We start from the raw sequence: 15227 nt of genomic DNA on the forward strand, positions 1-15227 counted from the left end.
TGGGATTCAAATCGGATTTGTGGACACCATCTTCATAATCAAGCACTGGTGATAAAGACTGGCTGACTAAGTGCACGGAAAACTCATTTAGTGGCAGTGCTGCAATATCACTCAAAAAGCAACTTGCTAATTATTGACCTCTTCTGATCACTAGAGGCAAACATTTCTTGCATGGCATATTTTAAGCACCACCTCATAGTTTATAGTTTTACTATGGCAACTGCTTTCTCTAATGACTCCCCAAGTCTCAGCTCTCCAGACTACAGCATGTGTAAAATGCAACTGTCCACCACTCATTTATACAAAAAAGCACAGCCAAATGCACTTTAACACAGCCATCTGCAAAATCATAAATGGGGTTGTTCTGGGGCCTAATCCAGACCAGTGGGGGGTTGTGTCTCCACTTGCCCTGCAACTCTGGATGCCTTAATGCTCTGCTGCAGTAGCTCCCTTGTTTGGGTGCTCCCAGCCAGTCTACAAGCATGCACTGAGTGTCTGTGTGGTAAACAGTCCTGGACCAGCAACTGTATCTCCAGCAGGCCAATTGTTATGCCACAGCCACACTCTGGTCTCCACCAGCCTTGGTCATTACTAGCCAAGTGCCCCCAACACACTCCCAGTCTCGAATTTCCCCTGAGCTGTCTGCTCTAAAATGTCTAGCCCCCTCCTGGACCACTCAGAGAAATAATGAGGTTTGTTTGCTCCTCTGAAGAGATGACACCCAGCAGCATTAACAATCATCTCAATCCAAATACACCACTGAGTCAGTTCAGATTAAAATAAAACAAGTTTATTAACAACAGTACATAGTTTAAGTGATGGTAAGTAAAAGAAATAGAGGTAGAGATGCTTACAAGCAAATAAACATGAAAAACACTTTCTAGATACTAATACTTAACAAAACTACAGTATTGGTTCAAGGTAAGATTTCTACTAAACTTCCTTCCAGCAAGATGACTGACCACCTCCATGGTCAGAATCTCCCACAAAGTCCAGAGTGCTCAGTTCCTTTTTCTTCTTAGGTAAAAGATAACTTGGTGTTCTTTGCCCCTCTCTTTTATAACCCAGTGAACATCTGAAATAGATTCTTCTGAAGGTTTTTCCCCAATATAAAGTTTATTCAAGCTATGAGGAAAGAGACAGAGCCTTGTGCTGAAGCAAGTTCCATGCTGGTTTCTTCCCCCGCCACTGGGATTTGCTAAAATGCAAGTTCCTGTCCTCTCCAATGCAAATGAATGGCTACTTGCCATGCGATTACTAATCGACTCTGTTGACAGCTGGCTGGAGGCATCAGTTTGCCCTTTAGGAGAAAATGTTTATCCACTCCCCAGATGTGTTTGGTAGACACATTTTAGTTTCATATTTCCTTCATGGTTGTGTGGCCCCTTGGGTGGTTTCTATACATACACCACACAATAATATTAATGATAAATGATTATTTCCAATTATACCTTACATGATGCATATCAGATATAGTTTATAATTGAGGGACACTGAACAAGTCAGGGCAGCTGAAACTCATGACCAGATGTCAGTGAGCCCCTTGTCCTCTTGCACTGGGATGCTGTTAGGGTCATGCATACGCCTAGAAACAAAGAATACCTAGAGAGTGGGAGACAGTATCCTGGACAGCAGTGACTCTGAAAATGATTTAAGGGTCATAGGAAATGTTTACACAGTGAGAAGCAGTGAGTCTCAGAGCCTAGGTTGACAGACTCAGGCTCATGAGGCTAATGCTACGGCACTAAAAGTAACTGTTTAGATCTTGCAGCATGGGCTCTGAAGCTTAGTGACTGGGCTGGGCTCCAGCCAGAGCTGCAGTGTCTGTAGGTATTGTAAGACCCCTCTCCAAACCTTCCAGGAGAGAAAGAAACAAACTTGTGGTAGTGGATTCTGCCAAAGGTCTATCTAATACAGAAGCTGTAACTGTGGCTACTGTGCTGTTTACCGTTTTTAACAGAATAAATCTGGTCAGACCATGGTGCAAATTTCATGTCTCTAGTTTTCAAAATGTTATGGGCATCATGTGGAGTGAGGGACATAAAGGCCACCTCCTATCACCCAGAAACTAATGGTTTATACAGGCCTGCACAACTCGTAAAGTGGCGAGGGCCATATCACTCCAAAAAAAACAGCTGACAGCCGACCCTCCCACCCCCCCAGTGCCGCCGAAACACCACCACCCCAAACCCCCAAAAACACAAAACACACACACACACAGAGCGCTGCCCACCCGCTCAGTTTGTCATCCCCCATGAAATAAGGGGAGGGGGAAAAGGGGACAGTTTGAAGGGATTTTCTGGGGCTATGAACTAAGCCGAGGAGGGAAAAGGAGGGCAGCGTGAAGGGATTGGATGTGACTGTCCAACACACAAACACAGGCCATGCAGGGGGAGGAAGGGCAGTGTGATAGAGGCCGGGGAGGGGGAAGGTCACTGGACAAGTGAAGAGGGCAGCAGTTGGGGCAGGGCAGGTGCAACACACACACACACACACACACACACACACACACACAATTTCCTGGCTGCCCACAGACAGTTCAACTCCCTCCCCCAATCACTACAGAGGCCGCCCTGGGAGCAACCAGTGCAGTAGCCACCCCGCCCTCAACCAAAGTCCCCCTGCCCCCAAGCTGCAGCTCGAGCCCAGATTGGGCGCCCCTCCCCTTGGCACTTACCGGCTCTGCCTCATGCCCAGCGCTTCCCACCTCAGCAGGCCCTGGAAGTGACACACCCGCTGTATGCCAAGCGAGGGGAGCGGGAGACAGAGACATGTGCGCTTCTGACCATTAGGGCAGCACACACGTGCGGGACTGACGAAGTGGGTATTCACCCACTAAAGCTTATGCTCCATTATCTCTAGACTGATTCTTGCCTGCATATTTATACCGGGCTCTGGAAATTTCCACCATATGCGTCTGACAAAGTGAGTATTCACCCACAAAAGCTTATGCTCCAATATGTCTGTTAGTCTATAAGCTGCCACAGGACTCTTTGTCGCTTCCCTTATTTGTTATTCATGTGAAGAAGGGTACTGCAAGAGTATATGAAGTTCACCCTTTTTGATCTCCTTTACAGGACACAAGTGAAGGGACTCCTGGTTTGAATTTGATGCTCTTGGGAGAGGAGTACAGAAGAGACAAGACAGCCTGTAGGGGAATATGTCACTCAATTTAAAGAGAATTCAAAGGCTATGATGGACTTAGCACATCAGAACCCTGAAAGGAGTCAGGCGTCCCAGAAAGCTTGATATGAGAGGCATGCTGAAGAAAAGCCTTTGGACACAGGTGATTTGGTGTTAGTGCTGTTTCCAGTGAGGAAGAACAAAATGCAAGGTTGTTGTGAAGGACCGTTTGAGGTAGTAGAGAGAGTGAATGAGGTCTTTATGAAAAGGAAACCCCCTGACAGGGGAGTAGTGCAATGTCAATAGATTGAAAGCTTACCACGAAAAGGAGGTGGTAGTGAATATGATTTGTTGTGCTGACAAGGGAACAAGTAATTGATTTGGCCAGGGAGAATAAACAAGAGTCTTCTCTGGAGAGCACTGAGATTTGGGAGGGTTTGAACCCAACCTAAAAGCAGATGTTGGCTTTTTGAAACACCACAGGCAGGTTTTTTCGAACAGCCAGGTTTAACTAACAAGATTGTGCATTCTATTGAAACTATAGCACCTATCTTGCTCCTATCAGAGGACAGGATTATAAAGGGAAATACAGAAACAGATTCAAGAGGAAATGGAAAGCATGCTGGATATGGGGCTGATTACTAAATCAAAAAGCTCCTGAGTGTCTCCTATTGTGATGGTACCTAAAGGGATAAAACCTTGAAGTTTAGTTTTGTGTGGACTTTAGACAGTTAAATGCTATCACCTAACCTAACCCTTACCCCACACTCTAGACAGAGGACTTACTGGACCTATTGGGGGATGCAAAATTCATAAGCATTCTGGATTTGACTCGTCGGTATCGGCAGATTACCTTAGATGCTGATGTCCAAGAAAAATCAGCTTTTATAGTGAAATCTGACCTGTATGAGTTTATTGACAGGCCCTTGTGTCTCTGTTTCCTTTGAAAGTCCATCTGTCAAGCTGTTCCCAGTGGTGGGAGAGAGGTATTACTTCCTGCTAAGTCATGGGAGGGCAATGTTCCTCTATCAGATGTGTTTAAATGGTGGAGGACAATAATGGTCTGGCCCTCACCCTACCTCTCTCCACACCTTTCATGGTGTGTATCTAGTACCCATGTCTCTAGGAGGGAGAAAGGACAATACTCCTCATTGGGATTCTGGCCAGCTCCTTTGCAAGGGCATGGGTAGCATGGTGAGAGACATACTTCTTGTCCACTTCTGACCCCAAGTATTTTGTTGCTTCCATTGTTCATGTGATGGTCCAGGACAATAGAGAACAGGTGATAAGATTGTGGTTTATCATTCTCCATTCTTTTCTGGGAATTATCTTGAAATTCCTAGTCAGTCTTCAATATTAGTGGCAGGTAGGTGCTGCAAGCGTGCATCTCTAACAAGTTTTGAAAACAAATGGGTGAGGAATGATATTCCTCTGATTCATTCCTCTATGCTGTGTCAAACCTTTTTAGTTAAGAGTAGAGATGGGCTAATCTAAAAATAGACTATCACCCTGTTGTGCAGTGTTGTCAGTTGGAGTTGCAGTACCATTAAAATACCATTTTTTTCTGCATTGAGTTTTTAGGTATATCTATCTATCCATCTCTCTTATGGGTTTATACCTCTATCACTGAGAGCTTTCCAGATAAAATCAATAGCAATAGCAAAGTCCGTAGGAGACTTCATGGAGTCTCTAGATCCTCTCTCTTTTTGAGGAAAAAACTCTCCTGGGGGTGGAATTTGAGGTTTTAGTTTGCTTGGTAAGGGTGTAATTGGTAGAATGGGATCTGGTGCTGTGCACATTGTCCCAGAGGAGTACAGCTGGCTCTGTGGTCATAGATTGAAATTTGGCTTTTAATATATAGGGAGTGTGATCCATTAATTGCTGTGAAGATTAGGACCAAAGCTGGAAGCTGACTGGGAGCCAGTGGAGGGACTTAAGCGTGGGCCTGATGTACTCATGGTAGCCTAAACCACAGGAAAGGCGGGCAGCAGCTTTCTATACTAGCTAGGGTCTGGGTATCATCTTCACATCCAGCTTCAGATACAGTGAATTACAGTAATCCAGCCTGGAGGTGACAAATGTATGGATTACTGGGCCAGGTCCTTGTCTGAGGAAATGGACGAAATTTTCTAGCAATCTGGAAATGGAAGAAGACACTTTTAAATATTGATGCTATCTGGTCATCCAAGCTTAGCGAGAAGTCAAACAGGACCCTGAGGACTTACACCACTTTGATGAATGAGGGCTGTATGCCTTCAATGTAAGGTGGAGACAATATCTTTACTAGTTCTTCTAAGCATTTCCCCTTTTGAACAACATCACTTCAGTCTGGGAGCAGCCGGAGCCAGCTGCTCTTCGTCCAAGGGCTGATCTTTTCTAGGCATTCTGACATCTTAGTAGTGGTGGCATCAGCTGAGAACTGAGATACATAGATCAGTGTCATCACCACACTGGAGAAGCAGGTACCCATTATTATATTTCTACAGCAGTATCTGTAGTCAGGCAATATTCCACACTGTAAACCTGTTTCAGGGCAACAGAAGCAGAAGTGGTGGCGTGGAACTGTATTACCAGTGATCATTTTAAATAAAAGTGATATATTCCTTACTTATTCTGCTTAACCTTCTATTATGATGACTCTGCTTAGTGTGCCAATGGCAATGGCACTTTGAGGTATCAGCTGTGTAAGTGCTGATTGCTCAAGTTAAAGCTGACTGGGCCATGTTTTAACTAAATACACAGGATCTTGGAAATAAAAACCCTGTATATATTTCACTCCCAGTTTTACGTGTAAAGGTACATCCTGCCTTGGGGATTATGAAAACCCACATTGATACAATGAAACCACCATGTGGGATTAGTCACAAGGCATTGCGGAACTCTGGGCTGTATAGGTGGGGTACGTGGCTGCTATGCCCAGAGCTGGTGCAAGGATGTTTTGTGCCCTAGGCGAAACTTCCACCTTGCTCCCCCCTCCCCCGCCCCACTGCCCTGAGGTGCCTCCCCTAGTGGCAGCTCCCCTCCTTCACCCTGAGGTGCCCCCACCTGCGGCAGCTCCCCATCCCCCGCCATCTGCCCTGAGGCACCCCCTCCCGCCCCAGCTCACCCCTGCTCCGCGCACGAGCATGAACACCCCGAGCATGCTGTGGCTGCTTCACTTCTCCAGCCTCCCAGGCTTGCAGTGCCTAAGCAGATTGGCACCGCAAGCCTGGGAGGCGGGAGAAGTGAAGCAGCCACGGCGTGCTCGAGGAGGAGGCGGGGCAGGGGTGAGTTGGTGCAGGGAGTTTCCCTGTGTGCCACCCCCCCCATTACTTGCTGCAGGCGACCCTCCCCATGCTCCCCTGACCCAGCTCCCTCCGCCTCAATGCTGGCAGTAACCAGGGCGGCTGAAGATCCGGCCGCTGCGGTCACTGCTGAAGAAAATGGTGCCCCAGGCGACTGCCTAGGTCGCCTAAATGTTTGCACCAGCCCTGGCTATGCCACTATAAAGGAGTGTTCAGAAGGGAAATGGCTCTCTGGACCCATCCCAGTCCACTTTGGAGAAACTAAGGTCAGCAATAGTCTTGCATAATCCTTGCAGTTGTGTGTAAGGACCACATTGTGCTTGGCACCTGCACAGCTAACAAGCATTTACTCTCTCTCCTTGATGGACATACCATGTTTATTGGCACAACCTTGTCTTTTATACGTGATTTTTTCTATTTATACTTCCCACTGTGTCAGATATCTGTGCACTCTCGCTGTGCACACTCTCGCTGTGTGTGTCTGTGAAAATTTACTTTGAAAACTGAGGCTGTCTAAAAACTGAATGCTTGCTGGGCAAGATGTCTGCTCAGATAGGACACACACACATTTCTTCTGTGATAAAACAGGGTTTGCCTCATTTGAGACTTAAATATTTTAAGCAAAGGCTGGAACATTGAGAGGAAAATTGCATCCATTTTGAACAGCATGATGACATGGAAGTTCAAAGGATAAGCAAAATGGAGTCTCCTTGCTGCCCCCTATATGAAGACTCCTGATAGGGAAGCAGACAAACCAGCCACTGCTGAATATATTGGAATGGAAAGAGTGGATGTAATTCAGCAGATCCCTCCTGAAAATAGAAAAAGAGAAAGGGATAGAATTCAAGGCTTCTTGGAGATTCCTGGGAAAGAATATCAGCTTATGGCTTCATGTGGAAACTTCGCAAAACTTCTCAGTTTCCACTGTCTTCCACTTGAAGTTTGCAGTGGCATCTGAAACAGGGACACTTGAGAGTATGAACCCACTGCCCTACAAATCCATGTCACATGGCCTGTGATCTGACTTCAAGCTGTTGGGTCACTCACCACGACCTCTCGCCTCTTCATAAGCCTCCATGGCATTTGGTGATACATCTCCCTGGACTGGGAAGCAAGCAGCAGAGGCAATGCACAGTTTTCCAAATGGGCAGTGGGGAAGGACAGTTATGGAATTAAGTGGGTGTATCCATGTGGAGGAAGAATAATCCAAGCTAGCCCAAAACTCAGGAGACCCAAGTTCAATTATGCACTTTACCACAGACTTCCTCTGTGACCTTGGGCAAATGTTGATAAATGCAAAGTAACGCACGTTGGAAAACATAATCCCAGCTATACACACAAACTGATTGGATTTAAATTAGCTGTCACCACTCAAGAAAGAGATCTTGGAGTGATTGTGGATATGTCTCTGAAAATATCCGCTTAATGTGCCGAGGCAGTCAAAAAAGGAACTATTAGGAAAATGATAAATAACAAGACAGAAAATATCATAATGCCACTATATAAATCCATAGTGTGTCCACACCTTGAATACTGCATGCAGTTCTGGTCATCTCATCTAAAAAAAAAGAGATATATTAGAACTGAAAAAGGTACAGAGAAGGGCAACAAAAATGATTACTGGTATGGAACAGCTTCCATATGAGGAGAGATTAAAAAGACTGCGACTGTTCAGCTTGGAAAATAGACAGTGGAGAGAGAACATAATAGAGGTCTATAAAATCATGACTGCTGTGGAGAAAGTGAATAAGGAAGTGTTGTTTACTCTGTCACATAACACAAGAATCAAGGGTCACTCAAGGAAATTAATAAACTGCAGGTTTAAAATATGCATAAGGCAGTATCTCCTTGTTGACAGGGGATGTTGTAAAGGCCATAAGTATAAACGGGTTCAAAGAAGAATTAGATACATTTATGGGGATAGGTCCATCAGTGATTATTAGCCAAGATGGTCAGGGATGCAACCCCATGCTCTGCGTGTCTCTAGTCTCTGATTGCCATTAGCTGGGAATGGACAACAGAGAATGGATCACTCAGTGACTGCTTGTTCTGTTCATTCTCTCTGAAGCACCTGGCATTGGCCACTGTTAGAGGACAGGATACTGGGCTAGATGGACCATTGGTCTCAGCCAGTATGGCCATTCTCATGTTCTTATTTGATCCCTCAGTTCCCCATCTGTAAAATGGGGATAATAGCAGCTCAGATAGTACGATGATGGGAGTCATATACCTTATGTATATAAAGATATCTAGCACTGGACTCAGATCTTGTCAGAAGTGGCACTGAGATGTGGGTGTTGGTGCATGTTGTGGGCCCTCAGAAGAGTAGGGCCCTACCAGTGTACTCAACTCTACAGCTAGCCAAGCATGTTTGATTTTTGTTGCTTAGCTTTTGTCATGTTTGTGATCAGTGACCAACAGCCTTTTCCTAGCTGTATTACAAACAGTGTAAGTCTACCTTTCACATTACATCCTCATAATGTTCCCCAGTCCTTAATTTTGCCACCCTCGGGATATGGGTAATAGGGCATAGTGTAGCAATGTAGGGTCTTTTTCCGACCTTTGCAATAATATCAGTTCACTGAATAGGGATTGGAGCTAATTTATCTTGGCAAAGCCTTCTCAGACATGTTAAGTACTACTACTACAATCTATACTTATGCTAGACCCTAGCTTGTTCTGAATCCATGTAACCTGTCTTTGATGATCCTTTCCCCCGGACGGGCATCATCCTTTTACTACACCTGTACTTCCTTTACCCATGTCTTAGCAGATAATAACCTCAGTCACACATTCTTTCCTTAGCATAATAGGGATCTGTCACACCAAGTCTGAGAGCTCTCGTTATGTGCAATCTGCTGCACATTGTGTCTGGGACATGAAAAATTCACATAAAGTTTATAGACCACAGAAGCATTTTTCACGCTGCCCACTTGAAACAGATCTTTTTATTGAATCTTTTAACCCTTTAAACTGCAGGAGATGGTATTGTCCTTCTCCAAAAGCACTTTATAAAGGATGCTTCAGCATAAACGGTGCTATATTACTTAAGATTAGTATATGAAATCAAAAGGAAGGATGGTCCAGTGGTTTGGGGACTAGTCTGGGATTTTGGTGACTGAGGTTCAGCTCCTTGCTTTAACTCACATGTTCCTTGGACAAGTCACATAGCCCCTCAGTTCTTCATCTGTAAAATGGGGATAATAGCACTTCCCCGCCTCATAGTGGTGTTATAAAGAGAAATACATTAAACATGATGAGGTGCTCAAATGCTGTTGTGATGGGGGCAACAGAAAGACCTAAAGTAGAGTTCTAAGTCCTGTGGCTTGAAGCCCTAGAGGAGAGGAAGCTCACTTTTACCATCTGTTGGTGAACAGGAGAAAAAAGCAGGCAGAAGCTCTGCAGGGAAGGAGGTCTCTGAACAGGGGAAGTGCAGCTCCATAGAAACCTTTATTTGCATAAGCTTTCCAGAAATCCTCCAGGTGACACTGTGTGCTAACTCTGAATTTGTAGGGTAATGGGATTGAACTGGAGCTCCCACTTCGTATCGAGACTGCTTAAGGGTCCTATATGGCATTGATCCCCCTTCACTGAAAACTTCATGACAAGAAGCAGCAGGATTGGGGTCTAATTAGGAGGGATAGATGTTAGATTGCAGGAAGTTCTCCCCTACAAAGCCTTAGGGGATCTGCACATCATCCAATGGCTGGACTACCCCATTCATATAGTCCTAACACACACTGCCCTCAAAATCACTGACCTCATCTTCTGTGCTCCTCCCATGCAATGTTACACTGGAGGATTGCATCCCATTTCTGTTCTCTGTCAGATAGGGACATTACTTGCTTTCACTACTTTCCAGTGCAAAATATTCCCATTAGAAAAGCATGTATATCTCTTTGGCTTGCTCGATGCTTTTCAAATGATAAAGTGTCATAAACAGATAGTTAAGGTTAATGTCTCTTTTACCTGTAAAGGGTTAAGAAGTTCACTTAGCCTAGCTGACACCTGACCAGAGGAACCAATGGGGGAACAAGATATTTCAAAAGGAAGGAGGGTTTTTTCCTTTGTTTAGTTTTCAGTTTCAGCGGGAGTGAAAAAGATCAAGGAACGAGCCTCTTATCAGAGTAGTAAATTTTAGACAGGAATAAATAGGTTTATATTTATTTTCTTTTGTACTTGTCTTGGTGCAAATTAAGGGAATTATCAATTGGGTATTCTTGTGTGTATTAGATTTTTGACCAGGGGAACATCCTCTGTGTTTGGAATCTGTTGTGGGTGAGAGTAGCTGGTATGCTAATCTCTCCCAGAGGGTTTTCTTTTACCTTTCTTTTCTTTAATTAAAAGCCTTTTTCTTAATACCTGATTTTTCCTTGTTTTTAGATCCAAGGGGGTTGGATCTGGATCCACCAGGAGTTGGTGGGAGAAAGGAGGGGGGATGGTTAATTTCTCCTTGTTTTAAGATCCAAGGGGTTTGGATCTGTGTTCACCAGGAAATTGGTGACGTTTCTCAAGGCTACCCAAGGAAGGGAGTGTTTGTGAATGGTGGCAGCCAGACCAGATCTAAGCTGGTAATTGAGCTTAGAGCTTCTCATGCAGGTCCCCCACAACTGTAACCTAAAGTTCAGAGTGGTGAAGGAACCTTAACATAAAGCAATTTAGAAAGATTTTCAACTGATAAAACTGAGGCAATACCATTAATATTGACAATTCCAAATAGAATAGGAAGATACCATAGTTACAAGCCAATTAATGGATGAATATTAAACTGCAAATATATAGGCAGTTGCTTCAGTACAAAATAGAGAAAACACTATCATACTAGTTACACAAGAGTAGGACTCCTGCAATAAAAATATGTCTGGGAAAAGGGGAGATTTATTCCATTAATCTTACTCCAATTTAAGATCAAGACAACCACTTTAAGAGGTTGGGACATTTCCCATAAAATAAATGTATGTACAAATTATAAAATATGTAGTGATTCATAACACCATCCAGATTTATCAAGACGTGGTGACGCTATAGTGGGTGTTCTACATTATTCTATTTTTTTAAAGAGCTATAAGTAGTGCCTGCTATCCTATAATATGGTTCTGCGTGGACTTGAGGCCCCCATTCAGCAAAGCAATTAAACACACGCTTATATGACAGCTTTCATCTTGGCTGACACACCAGGTATTGACACCAAGAACTCCAGAATTGTAAGTGAGAGCTAAACAGTGAGACTCTTTAGCTAAAGCTGTAACAGACTCGTATGTTCTGCAGATCAGGAACAGAGGAGGACCTGTAACATATTCACTAGTGGTTTAGGCTTAAATCCATTAAATTAAATGAGACTTGAGCACATGCTTAAAGTTAAGTTTGTGCACTGCTGAATAGTGAGGGACTTAACAACAAGTGCCCATATTTTGTTGCATTGAGGTCCAAGGGAATATCCACTGAGAAAACAGCATAGGACTGAGACCAATCGTTTTGTTATTTATTTTAAACATTCTTTCAGAATAAGCTCTTACATAGATATTTGTAAGACAATTCATTCATGTGCATTCCACAAATAAGCATATGCAGGAGAAATCAACTCTACATTTAACAACTGCCAGATGTATTCCAAGTAACACATCTGACTTCCTAGAAAATTGAACTGAAAAAATGAAAGTTTTGTTCACTTTCTTTGCACCAATAGAGTCAGCTTTTCAAATGAGCACCCCATGTGCTAAGCTCTTTTGAAATTTTATTAAGCCAAAGTTACAATAAAAATGTTAACATGCGACATTGTACATTAGTTATTCGGGATCAGGGTAATATTCAAAGAACCTTGCTAAAGATGCTGGCTTGTTATCTGGGGAGCCCACTTCCTTTGCCCTTGTTTGAAAATCTAGGGTGGAATTCTGTGCTTCGCCTGCAGTGCAGGGGGGCTAAGGTGGTTTGAATCACCTTTGAATCTTCTCAATCCTGCTCCAGAGTTATTGAGAATTATCTTGGCGCCTAAGTCCAGCACCCTCTCAGGACTGCCCTATGGGCCACAGCACTGCCCTGACTCTCCAGAGCTCTATAGGCGGTGGCCCTTCCCAACATGTTCATGTCCTTCTTGCTAAAGCACACCTGTTATGCCAAGGCTTGCAAAGGTTCCTCAGAAGGCTGTCTTCATAGTACCTATGCAGGGGGAATTCTCCAACAGCCAAATCCAGGGCATAAAGGGATGGGAGCAAAGGTGAAGAGCTCTCCCTGAGGCATGAATGGGACTTGAACTCTTTTCACTAACCCTGCCTCATAGGAAGAGAATGAAGTTTGAAAAATAAACTTGCATGATCAAAATGATTGGCTGCATCCTGTCATAGCCTGGAGTGTGAGCTTCTTGGAATGGGGACTGTCTATTTACTGTATCTCCATACAGTACCTAGCAGTGTAGGCCTGATCCTTGATTGGGGCCCAAAGATGCAACTGTAATACAAATTATGAGTAACAATAATAATCTCTGATGATCAGTTCTCTCTGCATCTACAGACACTCAGAAGACTTATATGGGGGATCAGCATAGCTCTTAATTGTCCTACTTGTGTGGAACCTCTTGTGTTTTATTCCATTTGGGGGAGTATGTTCTGTCATCCAGTCATACCCTCATACTGTAGCAACACTACTCCACCTCTTCCCCCTTTGGAAACTGTGTTTATGCTTCTACCTTAGCTGTGTGGAGGGCCAGCTGAGCCAAGGCAGGTGGGAAAACTACATACCTGTCTCTCCCTAGGACTGCCTTGGAAACTCAGTTATCCATCTCTTCTTTGCCAGCACAGACTTCCTCCATTCACTACCTCCTCCTTTCTGTATGGCCTGCCTTCAATGACAGCAGTTTGCAACACCACTAGAGATACAGGACAGAGAAGGAATAAGGCAAAGATTTGCTGTTGGACATAAAGATGGAAGGTTGTATGTCTATGTCTAACAATACAGCACATATCAGGCATTTCTGAGAGGCATGAATTATTTGGCCTATAGTGATTTTTTTAAATTTAATATCTATATAGGATGAGATATGTAGAATGTATATTTTAGGTATTGGGACATGTGAAAAGATCTGTGCTTGTCTGTCAAGAAAAGAGAACAGCCAGGTAAAAAAGCTTGTTCAGGAACCTGACCAGGTAAACCACCTAGTCAGCAGTTCAATCCGATGAACAATTTGGTGAGCAATCCAATCAGGTAACCAACTGAGTTAGCAAATTAATCTTAGGGCAGGTCTACACTACAGAGGGGATCAATGCTCTGAGGTCAATGCTCTGAGTAGTCAATTTGGCGGGTCTAGGAAAGACCCACCAAATCAATTGCAGATCGCTGTCCAGTCAAAAACTGTACTCTATCCCTGATGAGAAGAGTAAGGTAAATCGATGGGAGATATTCTCCCATCGACCCCCCGTGGTGTGGACCCCTTGATAACTCGACCTAAGGTACGTCGACTCCAGCTACATTATTCCTGTAGCTGGAGTTGTGTAGCATGGGTCAGCTTACAGCGGTAGTGTAGACATAGCTTAGGGTTAGGCAGAAAAGTGTTTAGACAATATATAATAATTAACTTTGTAACAATGCATTTAAGGCGAGCACCTGAATGTAGGTGTGTGCTTGCATTTAACACGACGCTGTGCCTTGTGTCCCTGGACTGATCACTCACTGATGCAGTGAATAAACAACATACTTCTTCAGCTCAAAGTCTTCTCTGTGAATCTGTGTGTTCTGGATAGTGGGGAAAAGAACCTATCAACCTCTTGTTAAAAGGACAGCTTAAAGCTTTTGAGAAATAAAACAAATTAAGTATGAGGAATTTGAATGTTATCATGATATTATTGTTTCTTTCCATTGTATTTCACTTCTTCTCTTTAATGATTTAAACATACCATTCAGATCCTGCAGATCTTCAAATTCTGGAACTGCGTTAATCATCTTATATTGAAATATTGTTTGATTCTTTAAAGATACAGCAATGCTTTTTTCTGGGTTTAATAATTCATCAATGTTCCTTGTCTTCTGGTGTATATGTGCAATATTTAGCTGGATCCACAATCTCTATATTTGCTCCTTTTTAGAGAAAACTCCATTAAAATAAAACAAAAAGATGATGGTTACAAGAGAGACATCATGATAAATCTACTGTCCTGTTGAGAACAGGGTTGTTCAGATAATGAAGAAATTGTTAGTGCCACCTATTGGCAGAAAATGCAATTAGGAAAAATGAGACCTTAGGATACTAATGCAAAAAAATCTGGTAATATTTCATTCACTATAATATCTGCTTTTAAAAAATCAATCCTTGTATACAAGGACCACACTCTTTTTTGTTTTTTTTCTTGTTTCCCCCAACAAATATTTTAGAGAATATGTTTATTGGCAGAAATATTTGCAGAAGGATATTGGAAAATATATGGGAAGTGTGCATTTTGAAATTGTAAATGCTGCTAATCATACTGAATACCTTATTCTAAAGAGTTATGCTCATCCAGTTTGGGAATAGAAATATACCATGTGCTCTGCATGTCCCATCAAGTGATAGGGGATAAAGAAGTTAAAACAGTAAATAATCATAGATGAACTTGTTATGTCCACACTCTGGGAATGACCCTGCTAAATACCTACTGCAAGGTACCAGTGACATGCTGAGAACTGAATGTACTCAGCATCTTTCAGAGGTGCTCGTGTCCTCTTTTTATTCCCTTATTTTCTTTCTTTAATTAATGTGGCATATCAATATTTATGGAGATTGACTAGGACAAGGGTCAATGAAAGTCAGTTTTGGAAGGCTAACAGAAAGCAACAAAGATTGAGGAATGATTT

The 15227-nt window shown here is 43.1% G+C and overlaps 1 long non-coding RNA gene across 1 annotated transcript; it reads right to left on the reverse strand.

Annotated features, from left to right (window-relative positions):
* Nucleotides 1-7945: 7945 nt before the first annotated feature.
* Nucleotides 7946-14128, reverse strand: LOC115650498. The gene is made up of 3 exons (XR_004000107.1): nucleotides 14004-14128; nucleotides 13142-13269; nucleotides 7946-7965 (listed from the first exon to the last, which is right to left on the reverse strand). It is a non-coding gene; the product is annotated as an uncharacterized LOC115650498 (long non-coding RNA).
* Nucleotides 14129-15227: the final 1099 nt, after the last annotated feature.

Source organism: Gopherus evgoodei, chromosome 1, assembly GCF_007399415.2.
Source record: "Gopherus evgoodei ecotype Sinaloan lineage chromosome 1, rGopEvg1_v1.p, whole genome shotgun sequence".
In the NCBI taxonomy this organism is placed as follows: domain Eukaryota; kingdom Metazoa; phylum Chordata; order Testudines; family Testudinidae; genus Gopherus; species Gopherus evgoodei.